At 39.2% G+C, this 17,521-nt stretch overlaps 1 pseudogene; it reads left to right on the top strand.

The window, feature by feature from the left end:
* Positions 1-7,005: 7,005 nt before the first annotated feature.
* On the top strand, positions 7,006-8,060 carry LOC101660704 (annotated as a pseudogene).
* Positions 8,061-17,521: the final 9,461 nt, after the last annotated feature.

Here is a 17,521-nt window from a genome sequence, read left to right as displayed (position 1 = left end):
ACCTGGACCTTACCCCTGGAGTGTTTGTATACAGTAGCTTTTTCCATGTGCCCCTTATGCATTTCCCTTTCTGGTCTTTATAGATAGATAGATGATAGATAGATAGATAGATAGATAGATAGATAGATAGATAGATAGATAGATAGATAGATAGATAGATGATAGATAAACTTACCTCAGCGGACTCATGCTATATTTGTCCTTTTGTGCTTGGCTTACCTCACTTAGTATTATTTTCTCCAGTTCTTCCTATGCGGTGATATGCTTCATGTGTTCATCACTGCTTTTTAGCGATGCATAGTACTCCATTGTATATATGTACCACAGTTTTTAATCCACTCGTCTGTTGATGAAAATGTGGGTTGCTTCCAACTCCTTGCGAGTGTGAACTGTGCCACAATGAACATTGGAGCGCAGATGTCTGGCCGTGATTTGTTTCTTGCCTCTTCTGGGTATATGCCCAGGAAAGGGATTGTTGGGTCATATGGTAACTCAATTTCCAGAATTTGACTGTTTTAAGACTTCAATTTAGTATCTGATTCTACTTTGTTTATACTGAGTTCTTCTGCTTTTTATTGATATAATGATTTATAGAAATATTTATTGGGCAGTATGAAAATAGAGGATTTGTAAACCCTTTTGCCTTAAGCCATTAATTTGATCTTTAGAAGGGTTTAGGGCACACCTAGAAGGAAGGCTTCAAAGAGATTAGCTGCACCCAGTGCTTCGGCGTATTCAGGACATTAGAAGATGAACAAACATGGCTAGGGGTTGTTCACAGATTTGGAAAAAAAAAAAGGAACTCTTTGGATTTGAAGATTGAACTCCAGTGGTCTTTGTCAGAACTTGGAAAAAATCTGCAACCATAAAGAAAACTCCTCTTTAGGACTGGACATTAACGGGAGCCTGTGGGCAGGCTGAAATGCTTGCTATGTGACCACCTGGATCCACTTGTTGAGTGGAAGTGGGAGAAATGCAGTAATAAAGAGATGGGTTGAGTATGGCCACTGACACCTGTGGATTTGGTTTATAGGAAAAAGAAAAGAAGACGAGAGCCGGCTGACTGGTCTAAAGTTCCTGGCCCAGCACAAGGGGGTCTAGGCTTGTTGAGTATTTGTGACGAGCCCGTGGTCTAAAGGCAAGGCAACCCTGGGGAAGCTGAGTGAGGTAACCCACAGTGGGTTGACCAGAAGAAGAGGTTATTTGAGCACATGAACTGGTGCATACTGCTGCAGACTTTATGAATGGCCTGTCCTGATTTGACTTTGCTTATGGATGCGAACTCACAAGGTTCCAACGGGAATGAAGATTTTTCACATCAAAGAACATGATTGTCTCCTCAGAGCACTGGGTTGTTGTAAGTGGGCATTAAAGAAATTGGATACCCAAAACTAGGGGAAATAAAGGTATGACTTACAAACTTTCATAGGTGGGGGAATATATTCATAGAAATATAAAATTAAGGTGTAGGTGTTACTTAAATGCAATTGTTAGGAATGGGATATTTTTGCTTCATTCACTTATAAAATGCCATGTTTGAACGAGGGTGGCACATTTTTTAATTGTGTGCATTTTAGTTTTATCCTATGAGGTACAGGTATTATTTTATTATTGTTTGCTTGAAAATTATATCTATAGACAAAGAATTGTGTACAGGTGCCAAGCAGGCAAGGGGTGGATTGTGATAGTTATGGTTTATTGTGCCAATAATGAACACATTTAGGATTAATTGAAAGGCGGAGAGATAAATGGCCCAGTGAGCCTCACTTTTCTTGTTCTTGTTCTCTGATGGTCGGACCACTGTGTGGCCGCCTTAGCTAGTTCTCTGCCTCAGCTGGAAAGGCTCACTTCCTGTGAGATATCCCCAAGGACAAGCCACATGGACCTACCCTGATGCAGCCCTGGGTGCTGAAGAAGCTGCGTGGAGACCCCTGCCAGCGTTGAGATGCTTACACGCTCACTGATTCGACTTTCTTCCTGCATTCAGCATCATTGCATGTGTTTTGTCAGATTGAGAAGGACATTGTAGATTGGTGTTAGACATGTGGATTAATGTTGGACTTATGGCCTTGGACACAACTGGGTTGAGATGCTTTCTTAATGTACACTTACCCTTTATATAAAATTATCTCATTAAATATGAGTGTCTATGAAATTTGTTTCTCTAGTCTGCACAGACTAACTCAAGACCCATATATGATTATAGCAATCAATGGAGTAAAGGCATTTGATAAAAAGTCAACATCTATTCCTGATAAAAACATCAAAAAAATAGGTATATGAAAGGATAACCTTCCATAAAATGGAAAAAAGCTCTGCTGGGTATGCTTTTGTAGTATGTAGTACACATTTTTCCCACTAGGCGAGCATCTGTTAGTGCACCCAGTGGTGTTTCCCGGAAAGGTTCTTTCTGGTCACAGTGAATTTTTCGTGAACGTGGTTTCACTCAAACCTAATTTTTTTTTTCTTTTCATTTAATGTCCAATATAAGAGAACAGCTTGCGGTGGTGAAGTTTGTTTCCTGCTCTGGAAACATGCCACAGAAATTGTTGTGATGTTGAACACAAATTACAAGGACAGCACTGTGAGAAAAACTCCGGTGTATGAGTGGTTTTTCTACTTTCAAAAAAGGTGAAATGTTGATTGATGACAGACCTTGATCTGGATGTCTGTCAATTTCCTGAATGGATGAAAATGTCAGCAAAATCCATGCACTTTTGCTCAAAGGCTGATGATGGACCATTAAAGATAGGGGGAAGTTATCTGGAGTGTCTTGGAACTTGGTTCAATGGATTTTAATGAAAGATTTGGGAGTGAGAAGGATCACTGCAAAATTTGGGCCTCGGGTTCTGACTGATCAGCAAAAAGAGTGTCAAGTCTAAACATGACTTGCATTGAAATAATGTTTCTCAAGCAACCCAGACATTTTTTCTGAGGTCATTACTGGTGAGGAGACATGATGATATTCTTAGGACCCCCAAAGCAAACACCAATCAAGCCAGTGGAAAATACCATGCAAGGTTCTATGAAAAAATCCTCAGATTTCTTCTTCAGAGCTATTTATTTATGTATTTGTTTGTTTGTTTGTTTATTTATTATACAAAGCAATGCTATCACCTTCAAAGTAATCTCTATTACACTTACTACATTTGTCAGATCTGTGAGTCCATTCTTGGAAACATTTTTCTCTTCACCTCTTCTACATCTACATTGTCAAATCACTGTCCTTTCATGTCCCCTGCATTTGCCAAAATAAAAGGAAGTTGCATGGAGCAAGGTCAGGTGAGTAAGATGCATGGGGCAAGAGAGGCATGTTGTTTTTTGCCAAAACAGGCACACAAAGATGGCCGCTTGAGCAGGTGCATTGTCCTGGCGGCAAAACCAGTCTGCCACCAATCAGGCCTTTTTTGTTGAACACTTACATATTCTTTTCAGAAGCTCTAAATAGAAAGCTTGGTTAACAGTCTGACATGGTGGAATGAACTCCAAACGTACTATCCCCCTCACGTCAAAAAACCAAATAAGCATTGTCTTTTTTTGGTTTTGTTTTAATCATTTTATTGGGGGCTCACAGAGCTCTTATCATACTTAAATACATCCATTGTATCAGGCACCTTTGTACATATTTTGCCATCATTATTTTCAAAACATTTTCTTTTTACTTGAGCCCTTGGTATCAGCTCATTTCCCCCCTCTCCCCCACCCTCCTTCCCTCATTAACACTTGATAATTTATCTTTTTTTTTTTTTCATGTTTTACACTGACCATTGTCTTCCTTCAGCCACTCTTCTATTCTCCATCCCCTTAGGAGAGGGTTATATGTAGATCATTGTGATCAGTTGGTTCCGAGGAGTTTATCTGTTCTGGATTCCCTGTGTTTCCAGCTCTTATCTGTACCCATGTACATGCTCTGGTATAGGCAGATTTGTAAGGTAGAATTGGAGTCATGATAGTGGGGGGGAGGAAGCACTAAAGAACTAGAGGAAAGTTGTATGTTTCATCCGTGCTATACTGCACCCTGACTGGCTTTCTCCTCCCCGTGACCCTTCTGTAAGGGGATGTCCAATTGCCTGTAGATGGACTTTGCTCTCCACTCCACACTCCCCCTCATTTACATTGACATTGTTTATTGTTCTGGGTCTTTGATACCTGATACCCAATCCTATCGACACCTCATTATCACACAGGCTGGTGCACTTCTCATCTTGATCTTTGATTTCACCTGATGAGCTTCTGAGGGGCAAGGTGACTACATAAGTACTTTATTATCCAGTAATCTCTCTACTGGGTATACAGCCTAAAGAAATCAAGAATACAACACAAACAGACATAGGCACATCTATGCCGCAATTTCCATAATAACAAAAAACAAGGTGTGGTAGTTACATAATCTGTTGTCAGTTTGAGACTTAAGAGTGAAGGGGTGGAATTTAGTCTGTTAATCAGGTCACAGCTTGATGACCTCATTTGGAGGCACTAAGAAGATAAGTAGGTCATGGAAGCAGGACGCACTCTCACACCCTGTGAGACATCCCTGTTGAGAAGACACATGGAGAGAGGCTGATGAACCCACAGCTTAGGAGCTGAGGAGCCACATGGAGACCCCTGCCAGTGCTGAGATGCTTAAACTACCCCTGGATCCACAAGACTTTCCACTCCCTGGCCTGTGATCTTTCTGCATTCAGCGTCATTGCATGTGTTTTGTGAGTCTTTATAGATGGTGAGTTAGTTAATTGTGCCAGCCTGGCCGATAATCACATGTGGTGCTGGTTGAAAGGCGGAGGGATAAATGGGTGGTGAAGCCTCGCCTTTCTAGTTCTCGGGTCTCTTGCTTTGTGATGGTCACACCAGGATGCAGCTGCCTTAGCAGCTCCCTGCTTCAGCTTGCAAGATTGACGTCCTACAAGACATCCCCAAGGAGAAGCCGCATGGACCGATCCCGATGCAGCCCTGGGTGCTGGAGCAGCCATGTGGAGACCCCTGCTAGTGCTGAGATGCTTATTCATTTACTGACTCAGCTTTCCTCCTGCAGTCGGCATTATTGCCTCTGTTTTGTGAGGTGAAGGACTTTGTGGACTGGTGTTGGGTATGGGTTAATGTTGGACTTGTGGGCTTGGGGAGCATTGGGTTGGGATGTTTTCGTGATGCACATTTTCTTTGTATAAAACTCTCTCTTATACATGAGTTGCTGTGGATTTGTTTCTCCAAAGTACCCAGACTAATACAGATGGGTATCAGACATATGGGCTAAAATCAGACTTAAGGACTTGATGTGGACTGGGCTGGGATGTTTTCTCAATATCCAACTGCTGTTGTATATAAAGCTCTTTCTTATACACATATGATTTAGTTTACCCGGACTAACACACATGGAAACAACCAAAACACTCCAACTGCAGAGGAATGGATAAAGAAGCTCTGGTACATTCATATAATGGGATTTTACTCATTAATAAAAAAAAAAAACTGTGAAAACTCTTTTAAACACCACAAGTCATGGGCAAATAACTTTATGTTTAACAACCTCACTTAATCTTATAAAGACAAATATTTAAAACCACCATTGCTAGTAAGTAAGAAAAAGTAGAAGAATCATGGTTTATACACCAATAATTACGACTTGAACTACTCTAAGGAGACCAGGGAAAAGAGTGGGAACAGAGAGAGGGGAAAGAAGGGCAGAGTACAAAAAACAAACCACATATATGCAGAGTATAATAGGAGATTGTTGTTGATCTCATATCTTGAGTTGAGTTGTATAAATATAGACAGAACGTTTATAAATATATATCCCTCCAGATTCCTTATCGTTTACATCTAAAAAGATGATAGTGGTTTGAGGGATTTAGGGGGGGGGGGTAAAGAGAGAAAGAGATGGAAAATTAAATGGAAATGGACTTCGAGTCTTTAGTGAAAAACAAGCTCATCGTAGACAGAAAACAAAACAATGTTATTTTAGCTCTTTCTTGGTTGATTATTCGACTAATAATAGTAGCCTTTTAACTAGAACTCACATGAAATGCCTTCCTAAGCATCACCAATTTTGAATAAGATTGAAAGAACACAGAATTATCCATTCATTTCTCTTGCACAAATTCATATAAAAGACATGTAAAGAGATTTGGAACAGTGCTTGGTAAACTTTATACACTCAATATTAGGGTGTGAAAAAAGTTAAATGAAATACTATATGTTTAAGTCTTGTTCTCCCATAATAAATCAGAAACTTGGCACGCAAGATAAAAAATACTTTGAAAAATATATTAATATTTCATCTTAGAAATGAAATAACAGGAACAATACTTGGCAGCAAAGTCATTTTCCCAAGCACAGATGCCAAATACATGGGAGACATTCATTATGCATTGAATTAAATCAGAAGGGAAGGAGACACCATTTTACGCTTATAGAATTTCAGAATTAGGGATATTTAGAATATGACAGTTATAATTATTTGCCATAGCTAAAGCCAAACCTTGTACCCTGAATTGTTTTCCAAACTCCATCCCACTCATTCCATCCATAAACCCTGCTCCCACATATTTTTTAATTGTCTGATGCATGTCAAGTCCATCAAAATGAAATGCCTCATTCCATTTACAATTGCTGACTTAGGGCCTTCCTGTTGCTGATGAATTCAGAAAGATATCTAAGGTATGGCAGATATGGCACATACCTGGGGGGTCATTTGATAGGGACTTTCAATAACTTTATACAGTCCAATGTCCTTCCTCAAGTTTGGGAAACATCAGAGGTATTGTTTAGGAAAACACATGCTCACCCCAGGAGGTGCTAAATGAGGTGCATAATGACATTCATAATTGCCACAAATATGAAAGGTACCTAACAACCAGACAAGAAGGGAGAAGGTGCTTTAATTGCACAACAATGCTAGTGGCTTCCCTGTTCTGCTTTAGCTCTGTGTAGCTGACTGAAGCACCCGTCTCCGGGTTCATAGGGTCTTGGAACTGTCATTACTTTGCTAAAACTTAATGCTGGGAGAACATGTTTGAAGCTGATCAGCCCAGAAAGCTCTTCATTGGCTGGCTCAATACAGAAATAAATAAGAAGGCCCTTGAAGCAGTGTTTGGAAAATATGGACAAATCATGGATGTACTCCTGATTATAGATGGAGAAACAAACAAATCCAGAGCTTTCTTTTTGCTATGTTTGAAAATCCAACAGATGCTAAAGATGCAGCCTGCAATATGAATGGAAAGTTCTGAGATGAAAAAGCCATCAAGGTAAAACAAGCCACTAAACCAATATTTGAAAGTGGTAGACTTGGACCACCACCATCTTCAAGAAGCACCAGCCCCTGGAGGGATCTTTGAGGTGGAAGAGGAGACAGTGGAGGAGACAGGGGATCCCCCTTCACATGTGTTTATTCCACGAATTTTACATGAGCTCTTCCAGAGGACCACTTTCAGTAAACAGAGGACCTCCACCATGAAGTGGAAGGCTACCTCATAAAATATCAGCACCTTCAAGACCAGTACTCAGGAGCAGTAAAATAGGAGAAGGAACTCCTGTATATATGGAAGAGATAGTTATGGAGGCCCACCATGAATGGAACCCCTGCAGAGATGTTTATCTGTCCCTGAGATGATGGATATTCTACTAAAGACAGTTATTCAAGCAGGGATTATCCCATTTATCATGATACAAGAGATTATGCACTATCACCAAAAGATTATACATATCGTAATTATGGTCATTGAAGTTCACCTGATAATTATTTATAAAGAGGCTATAGTAATAGAGATGTCTATGCTTGTGATTTTGACTATTCAGATCACCAAATTGGAGACTGCTGCAGAGATTTCTAGGAGAGCAATGGTGACTCACACAGCACTTCACCTACATGAGGGTGCCTACCATTTTATGGTGGAAGCAGTCAGCTGTGAAACAGCTCATGGGACAGATTTGGTGTAAGTTGAGACAGGTACTCAAGCAGCTGAAGAGATCTCTTCTCAAGTGGCCTGATAGAGAAAGAGGCAGAGACAGATTCTAAAAGCAAAATGTCAGACCAAAATCCATATTCAAAGAAACAAACATAGAAAGGAAACTATTCTGTTATAACTACCCAAGAGCTATTATGGAACAATTGTGTTACTTTAAAAAATGAATAAATAAAAATTCCTGTTCTAAGTTGTTCCCCCAAATTCTTAAGTTCTTGTGAAGAATAAGCAAAACCTACTAATTTTATTTGATTTCATGACATTGCTTTCAACAAGTAAACGTTAAGGTCTAACACTTAACTTGTGTACTAATGCTGTCATTCTCTTATGGGTTCCTGAAGGCCACTTCCTATTGGATTCTCCCTGGTAAATCAGGCAATGAGGCAAGCAATATTAAGATCTTCCACAAACATCTGGCTATCTAAAATGGAGAGATGATTCATTCTACCTATAGAAACCAACTAGATAATAGAAGGATGATTGGATTTGCTGATACTCTTTATGATTTCAAGGTGCTTTCAAAATGAAATATCAAAGTGTTCTTAGGGTAAAGAACTTGAGATCAGATGTATGCTTAAGGAAAGTGCTTGTTGACCTTTAGGAGTGTTTTCTGGTGGAGTCTGATGGGGTGCCTCGCCCTGACCCCAAAGTCTGCTTTTGGTATTCCCTGTGGCCTTCACTGCCCTCTTCCTATTACTGTTCTGTTGCATGCCCTTAGTGTTTTGCCTCTGTGTGGTGGGGTCAGATAGGGCACTATTCCAGCACTGTGTCTCCAGTGTTGTCCCCTTAGTGCTATGGGTCAGCGAGGGACGTTGTGTCTCATGGTAGAGTCGGCCCTATGGTCCTCTCTGTGCCTTGGCTGCTCTGAGCAGGAATATCATCCTCAGGGCAACAAACAGATCTTGATCTATTTATAGGCTTTTTTGTCAGATTTTTTTGTAGTGGTTTGTTTTCTTTTGCTACTTTGTTTTACTCTGCCTTGTTTTTGTGCATATTATTGTCTCTGCATGTCTATCTAGATAAGATAGGTGGGATAAACAATCCACAGGAGAAAGCAATGGGACTGATGGTTCAAGGGGAAGGACATAGGAAGGGGGGTGGGGGGCAGGGGAAAGGAATGGGTGTTAACAAACCCAGGGACAAGGGAACAGCAAGCTATCTAAAAATCGATGACCAGGAGGGTATAGGAAGCCTGATAGAAATTTATCAAGGGCAATGATACTGAGAGGAATTATTGAAACCCAAATGAAGGCTGAACCTGATAGTGGGACAAGAGGAAAGTAAAAGAAAATAGAGGAAAGAACTAGGAGGCAAAGGAGATTTCAAGAGGTCTAAATACAGACCTGTACATATGTAAATATATTTTTATATGATGATGGGGAGATAGATCTATATACATATATTTATAGTTTTAGTATTAAGGTAGCAGATGGACATTGGACTTCACTCAAGTACTCTGTCAAAGCAAGAATACTTTGTTCTATTAGCCTGACATTTAATGATGTTCACCTTCCTTACACAATCGCTGAAGACAAAGTGGGTGCATAACCAAATGTGGTAAAGAAAGTTGATGGTGCCTGGCTATCAAAAGATATAGTGTCTGGGATCTTAAAGGCTAGAAGAAAAACAAGTGGCCATCTAGATGAGAAGCAACAAAGCCCACATGGAATAAGCACACCAGCCTGTGTGATCATGAGGTGTCGATGGGATCAGGTATCAGGCATCTAAGACCGAGAACAAAATGATACCCAATGTGAATGGGGCTGTGAGGCTGTGAAGGTGGGTGTGGGAGACCTGGTAGGGCATGATCAAGTGGAATGTAACAAAGAGGAAGTGCTGAAATCCTGGTGGGGACTGAGCATGATAGTGGGACAGGAGGAGAATCAAGGGAAATAGAGGAAAGAGCTGGGAGGCAAAGGGCATTTATAGAGGTCTAGATAAAGACATGTACATATGAAAATATATTTATATGAGGATGGGGAAATAGATCTATGAGCCTATATTTATAGGTTTAGTATTAAGGTAGCAAAAGGACATTGGGCCTCCACTCAAGTACTCTCTCAATGCAAGAATACTTTCTTCTACTAAATTGGCATTCTATGATGCTCACCTTCCCGACACAACCGCTGAAGACAAAGCGAGTGAATAAGCAAATGTGGTGAAGAAAGCTGATGGTGCCCAGCTATCAAAAGATATAGCATCTGGGGTCTTAAAAGCTTGAAGGTAAACAAGCAGCCATCTAGCTCAGAAGCAACAAAGCCCACATGGAACAACATATCAGCCTGTGTGATCACGAGGTGTCGAACGGATCAATGAAGACAAATGGGTGCATAAGCAAATGTGGCGAAGAAAGCTGATGGTGCCCGGCTATCAAAAAGGATAGCATCTGGGGTCTTAAAGGCTTGAAGGTAAGCAAACGGCCATCAAGCTCAGAAGCAACAAAGCCCACATGGAAGAAGCACACTAGCCTATGCAACCACGAGGTGTCGAAAGGATCAGGTAGAGGTTTTTCTTTTAATTAATTTATTCTTCTATGTGTAATTGGTTTCCTTTTTTTGTTGCCATTGCTGTGATTGCCTATCTTGCTATGACTTGGTTTTTGATGCATATTATTATCTCTACAGTTCTACCTAGATAAGATAGACTGGATGAATAGTCTGGAGGAGAAAACAATGGGACCAACGGTTCCAGGGGGACACAGGAGAGGGGGAGGCGGGGGTAAGGAGGTGGTCCTGACCAACTCAGGGACAGGGGAGCAACAATTGATCCAAAATCAGTGGCAAGGAGGGTGTGAGAGGCCTGGTAGTGATTCACCAAGGCCAATGTAACCGAGAGAAATTACTGAAACCCAAATGAAGACTGAGCATGATAGTGGGACAAGAGGAAAGTAAAAGGAAATAGAGGAAAGAAGTAGGTGACAAAGGGTATTTATAGAGGTTTTACAACTAGAATGTACATATGTAAATATATTTATATAAGAGTGTGGGGCAACAGATCTACGTGCATATATTTATAAGTTTAGTATTAAGGCAGCAGATGGACATTGGGCCTCCACTCAAGCACTTATTCAATGCAAGAACATGTTGTTCTATTAAATTGGCATTCCAGAATGCATACCTTCCGAAACAATTGCTGAAGAACAATGTGAGCATAAACAAATGTGGTGAAGAGAGCTGATGGTGACCAGCTATCAGAGGATATAGTGTCAGGGGTCTTAAAGACTTGAAGACAAACAAGCATCCATCTAGCTGAGAAGCATCAAAGCCCACATGGAAGAAGCACACCAGCCTGTCTGACCACGAGATGTAGAAGGGACCAGTTATCAGGCATCAAAGAACTAAAAATCATATCAGTGGGTGCCAACCTTCCTGATACGATCACTGAAGACAAATGTGTGCATAGGCAAATGTGGTGAAGAAAGCTGATGGTGCCTGGCTATTAAAAGATAAACAAGCGGCCAACTAGCTCAGAAGCAACAAAGCCCACATGGAAGAAGCACACCACCCTGTGTGACCATGAGCTGTAGAAGGGATCACGTATCAAGCATCAAAGAACAAAAAATCATATTATTGTAAAGGTGGGTGAGTGCAGAGTGGAGACTCAAAGTCCATTGGTAGGCAACAGGACACCCCCTTACTGAAGGGTTGTGGGGAGGAGATGAGTCAGTCAAGGTGCAGGTTAGCGATGATGAACCATATAACTTTCCTCTAGTTCTTAAATGCTTTCTCCCCCCACTATCATGATCCCAATTTTACCTTACAAATCTGGCTAGACCAGAGGATGTACATTGGTACAGACAGCAACGGGAAACACAGGGAATCCAGGACAGATGACTCCTTCAGGACCAGTGGTGAGAGTGGCGATTCCTGGAGGGTGAAGGGAATGTGAGATAAAAAGGGGGAATGGATTACAAGAATCTATGTATAACCTCCTCCCTGGGAAATGGACAGCAGAGAAGCGGGCAGGGAGAGACGTCGGACAGTGTAACATATGACAAAACAATAATAATTTATGAATTATGAAGGGTTCATGAGGGAGGGGGGAGGGAGGGGGAAAATTAGCAGCCGATATTAAGGGCTAAAGTAGAAGGCATATGTTTTGAGAATGATGAGGGCAACAAATGTACATATGTGCTTGACACAATGGATGTATGTATGGATTGTGATAAGAATTGTACAAGCCCACAATAAAATGATCAAAAAAAACCCCAGTCAAGTTCAATTCTTATTTAGCTTGTCTAAATCCTTATCTAAACTTTTGTATTTATACAAAAATATGGGATTAGTTGTCTGAGAGCATTAACCAGATCCAGGCTTTCTGTCAGGTATGTTCCTTAAGCAGCATGGTTTCTGAGAAACTCAAATGGCAATTTCTACCCCTCAGCTCAAAATAGACATTAATCACATTCATTTTTGCCATTTCACACAGGAATAACCAAAGACTACAACCAAACATTATAATCAAAACTTTAACTTCCCATGCTCTTTCCAGAAAACAACCCAGTAAACTGCATGGACATATCTGACTTTTGGCTAGTCAAAGAAGAAACACTACCATGAGGCTTAAGTCAAATAACCATCCACTCTCCATCTTTATGATTTGTTTCTGCAGTTCCCCACTCCCTGTACCATATGAGTTAGTCTGGGTAGATTAGAGAAACAAAATTCATAAACACTCATATTTTATAATACAGAGTTTTGTATCACAAGTCTTCATCTTTATTTTAGTTATGTGGTAAATTGGTTTTTCTAATATTAAACCATCCTTATATATTGGGTATAAATCCTACTTGATCACAATGCATTATATTTGATGTTTTGTTGAATTCTGTTAGCTAGGATTTTATTGAAGAGCTTGGTATCTATATTCACTAGAGCTATTGTTCTGTGGTTTTCAATTCAAGTGATGTCTTTTGTTTAGGCATCAGAAATATAGTTCCTTCATCAAATAAGTTTGGTAGATATTTTCCATTTTTATATTGTGGAATCGTTTATAAAAAAAATTGGTATTAAGTTTTCTGCATATGATTGGTAAATTTCCTCATCTAGTGAAACCATCTAGACGCAGTCTTTTTGACATTTGGAGTTTTTTTTAATGACTAGATCTATTTCTTCTTGTGTTATAGGCTTTTGGAGATTTTCTACATAATTCTGTCATAATTTAGGTAAATAATGCATTTCTAGAAGTTTATATTTTTTTCTAGGTTTTTAAATTTGTTGACATACAATTTTTATTTTTTTAATTAAAAAAAAATTTTTTTTGACATACAATTTTTCTTAATACTGTGATTATACTTTTCATCTCATTTGGTTCTATTGTAATATCCATTTTATTATATATTCATAGAGTTTTCCTTTTTCTCATTCTTTTCTTTTATTGGTTTCACAAGGGTATATAAAATTTTCAATCTTTTTTTAAAAATAAATTTTTGTCTTATTGATTTTTTATGTAGATTTAACAAATGTTTTCTGTTTCATTTATTTATGTCCTGATCTTTATTATTTCTTTCTTCTTTTAACTGATGGCTTGTTTTGCTGCATTTTTTCATAATTGTTGTAGTTGATGTGCTAAGGCATTTATTTAATTCTTTCTGCCTTTGTGTTGGTCTCAGTAGACTAGAGAAACAAATCCATAGACACTCATATGTGTAAAAGAAAGAGTTTTATATATAAGAGCAATTCCATAATAAGAAAACATCCCAGCCCAGTCTAGATCAAGCCCATAAGTCCAATATTAGCCCATATGTCTGATACCTATCTATAACGGCTTCTTCAGACTTATGAAACACATGCAATGGCACCAAATGCAGGAAGATCACAGGCCAGTGAGTGGAAAGTTTTGTGGATCCAGGAGCAGTTTAAGCATCTCAGTGCTGGCAGGAGTCTCCATGTGGCTCCTCAGCTCCAAAGCTCTGGCTCCATCAGCTTCTTTCCATGTGTCTTCTCAACCTGATGCCTCTCAGGGAGTGAACATGTGTCCTGATTCCAGTGAGCTATTTATCTCCTTAGTGCCTCCAAATGAGGTCATCAAGCTGCAACCTGATTGACAGGCTAAACTCTTAAATCTCTAATTGACAAGAGATTATGCAACCTCATCAGCCTTATTGATGTATGCAATTATCGCTATAAACTACCTGCTAAGTACTGCTTTTGCCATGTCCCCCAAATTTGAAACGTTGTATTTTGGTTCTCATGTTTCAAGTCTCGGTATTTCAATTGCTAAAATAACATTCTAAAGAGGACAGAAAGACTGAGCGTAAGAACAAAGCCACAGACCACAATAATTAGCACATACCTCAAATGAACCCCTGAACTTTTTGTTAGTTTATAGATAAAAGAAATAATTACAGTTAATGTTAGAATGGTCAAGGAATATCTAGGCAATCTTACTTAAACGTGTTTCTTTCTATATTTACTTTTACAATTGCTTTGATATTGATTCACATATATGAAATGCATATGTTCAGTGTTACTTTACATTTAATAAATCAAATCTCATTCATTTAAAATAATTATTTTGTCATTCATTTCTGAACCCAGTATCTCAAGCAAAGTTGTATCAACTACGTACTATGAAATTTATGACATAACTAGCGTGTAGTTAGCATAATACATATTAATGAGAGTTTTTCATATATATAAAAGTGTTATTTAAAAAAATATATCATTTTATTGGGTTCTTACAGCTCTTAGAACAAGCCACACATCAATTGTATCAATCACATATGTATATATTACCATAATCATTTTCAAAACATATTAGCTCCTCTTTTTACCCTCACCCCCTCCCACCTTTCTGAACCTTTGATAAATGATAAATAATTGTTATTTTCATATCTTACTCTGTCCACTGTCTCCCTTCACCCACGTTTCTGTTGTTCATCCCCCTATAGAAGGGGGGTTATATGTTGATCATTGTGATTGGTTCTCCCTGTCTCCCGCTTCTCTTACCATCTTCCCCCTACCCTCATCGTATTGCTATTCCGAGTACTGTTCTTGAGGGGTTTTTCTGTCCTGGATTTCATGTGTCAAGAACGCTTATCCGTACCAATGTACGTACTGTTGTCTAGCTGGATTTGTAAGGTACAACTGAATCATGGGGGTGGGGAAGCATGAAAGAACTAGAGGAATGTTGTTTGCTGCACCCTGACTGACTCGTTCCTTCCTTGTGACCTTTCTGTGAAGGGGTGTCCCATTATTTACAGATGGGCATTCGCTCTCTACTCTGACCCTCCTCATTCACAACAGTATGATTGTTTGTTTGGGATATTCTGATGCCTTATATCTGATCCTGTAGACACCTTGTGATCACACAGGCTGGTGTGCTTCTTCAGTGTGGGCTTTGTTGCTTCCCAGCTAGGTGGCTGCTTGCTTAACTTTAAGCCTTTAAGACCCCAGATGTTCACATTTGCTTATGTACCCATTTTGACTTCAGTGATCGTGTCGGGCAGGTGAGCATCACAGAATGCCAGGTTATTAGAATAAAAAATTCACGCATTGAGGGACGACTTGAGTAGAGGCCAAAATCCATCTGCTATCATAATACGTAACATATAAATATATGTAAATAGACCTATATCCCTATCATTTATATATAAACATATTTACATATATATGCCTATATTCATGCCTCTATAAATGTTTTTTGCCTCCTAATTAAGAGAGGGTTATTTTAGTAGCTACTGAGATCCTATTATAGTCTCTTTGGACATTAATTCCCCTTTGTCTTCCCTACCAGTGCTCCTCCTTTCCAGCCAGTGCTCCGTCCTTCATTTACAAAACTTCTTAAGCTCTTTCCACTTGTTTTCATATCTTTGTTCTCTCCATAGGAAGCTGCAGAGATCAGAGAAGTTAACAAGTCTTTAAAACCTTATTTTCCACCACAGCTATTATTTATTTTCTAGCTCAGAGCATGAGAGATTAAATCTATCCAAGATTTTTTCAGTCTCCCTAATTTTTCTGTCTGTCCTTAAATAGGTTCAAAATGTTCCCCTTTAAATAAATAAAAAAAAGGAGAGAGGAGAAAGGAAAGAAAGAGGTAGAAAGGGGGAAAGGAACTAAAGGAGTTGGGGAATAGGAAGGAAGGAAGGGAAGGAGGGGGAAAAAGGAGTAAAGGTAGGAAAGCATTTGGTAATTTCTAAGATTTGCTATAACGGGAGGAGGTGAGGATATGTACTAGAGAAACTAGTATCCTCACTAGAACTGCTTTCACAATGATGTCGAATTATGATGAATTCATTTGTTATTTCAATCTTTGTCCTCTTTAATCTGCTGTAGCATTTCATGTTGTTCAGCATTTTGGTTACTTAATATAGTTTACCTTGTTTGTAGTCTATGATGCTCAATCTTACAAAGTCTCAATTTCCTTTGAAAAATATTGTTGATTTTCCCTCTCTTTTGGCCAGACCTGCTCCAACCTCACTGCAGTCACTGTGTTATTCCATCTCATTGAAGATATTCCTCTTTTTGACTGGCCCATTACTTTATCAAGCACAACACCCTTCTCCAGGGATTATTTGTCCAAAGTACCTGGGATGGAATCTGGCCTTCCTCACTTCTAAGGAACATTAGGTTTCTATTTGTACTTTAACAAGATATGTTCATTCCTCTAGTAGATCTTGTCATATTCTTTACTAACATCACAATTCAAAATCATTAATTCTTATTCAGTTGTTCATTTTCAATGTCCAGAACTCTAATGCTTGTGGGGTGATTGAAAATACCATGGTTCTCTGCTTATTTCAAATATCACTTTTCTCCAAGATTCAATTTTTGCCTTCTCGTGGATTTAAAAGTTGAATTCTTCAGGAATTAGCATCCACCTCTTACTCTCTGCATACCAATTTAGCAGTTTATTCTTCCATTTTTACATGTTTTCTCTAGGGTTACAGATGAGTTTGTCACTGACTAACCGAAAGTCAATACACTTAAGTGATCACTTGACTGCATACCTCTTCTGTTTTACACCTGCAGCAGGATTGAATATCTCTTACTCATAAGATTGAACACTTCTTGGCCATACACATCTCTCCTCTAAATAAATGGATAAATAGCTTCTTTGGAGCTATCCTCTTCCAACTACCCTAATGGCTGTCTAATAATTTACTTCCCTTCTTAACATTTTCTGCAACAACAAAAAAGTCTATTGCTGTTATTGTTAGATGCTATGGAGTCAATTTTTGACTCATATCAACCCCATGGAGTAGTATGGAACTGCCTCCTAGGACTTTCTAACATGTCATCTTCAGGAAGAGGTTTCCTAGTCTTTCCCACAGAACTCCAGGATGGGGTCAAACCAACAGCTTTCTATTAGAAGCCAAGTGCTTAATCATTGGGCCAACTCTAGCAGACCCTTTCACTTGGTGTCTAAAGGACCTGCCACAGGGGAAAGAAACCATCAATTTATACCAATGTCCTCTTGTGATTGACTGCCTTCACTTAACAAAATGTTCTCCATAATGTTGTAAGTTGCTTCATCATTGATGGTTTTTAACTATTATTATTTTGACAATGCATAGTATTCCATTGTTTGTGTACCAAAGTTTCTTCTTCCGCTCTTCT

This window comes from Echinops telfairi, unplaced genomic scaffold (genome assembly GCF_000313985.2).
Source record: "Echinops telfairi isolate 266 unplaced genomic scaffold, ASM31398v2 ScPeMD7_3509;HRSCAF=4178, whole genome shotgun sequence".
NCBI classification, from domain to species: Eukaryota; Metazoa; Chordata; class Mammalia; order Afrosoricida; family Tenrecidae; genus Echinops; species Echinops telfairi.
Note: the sequence above shows the minus strand (reverse complement) of the source record. Positions and strands in the feature narration are given on the sequence as shown.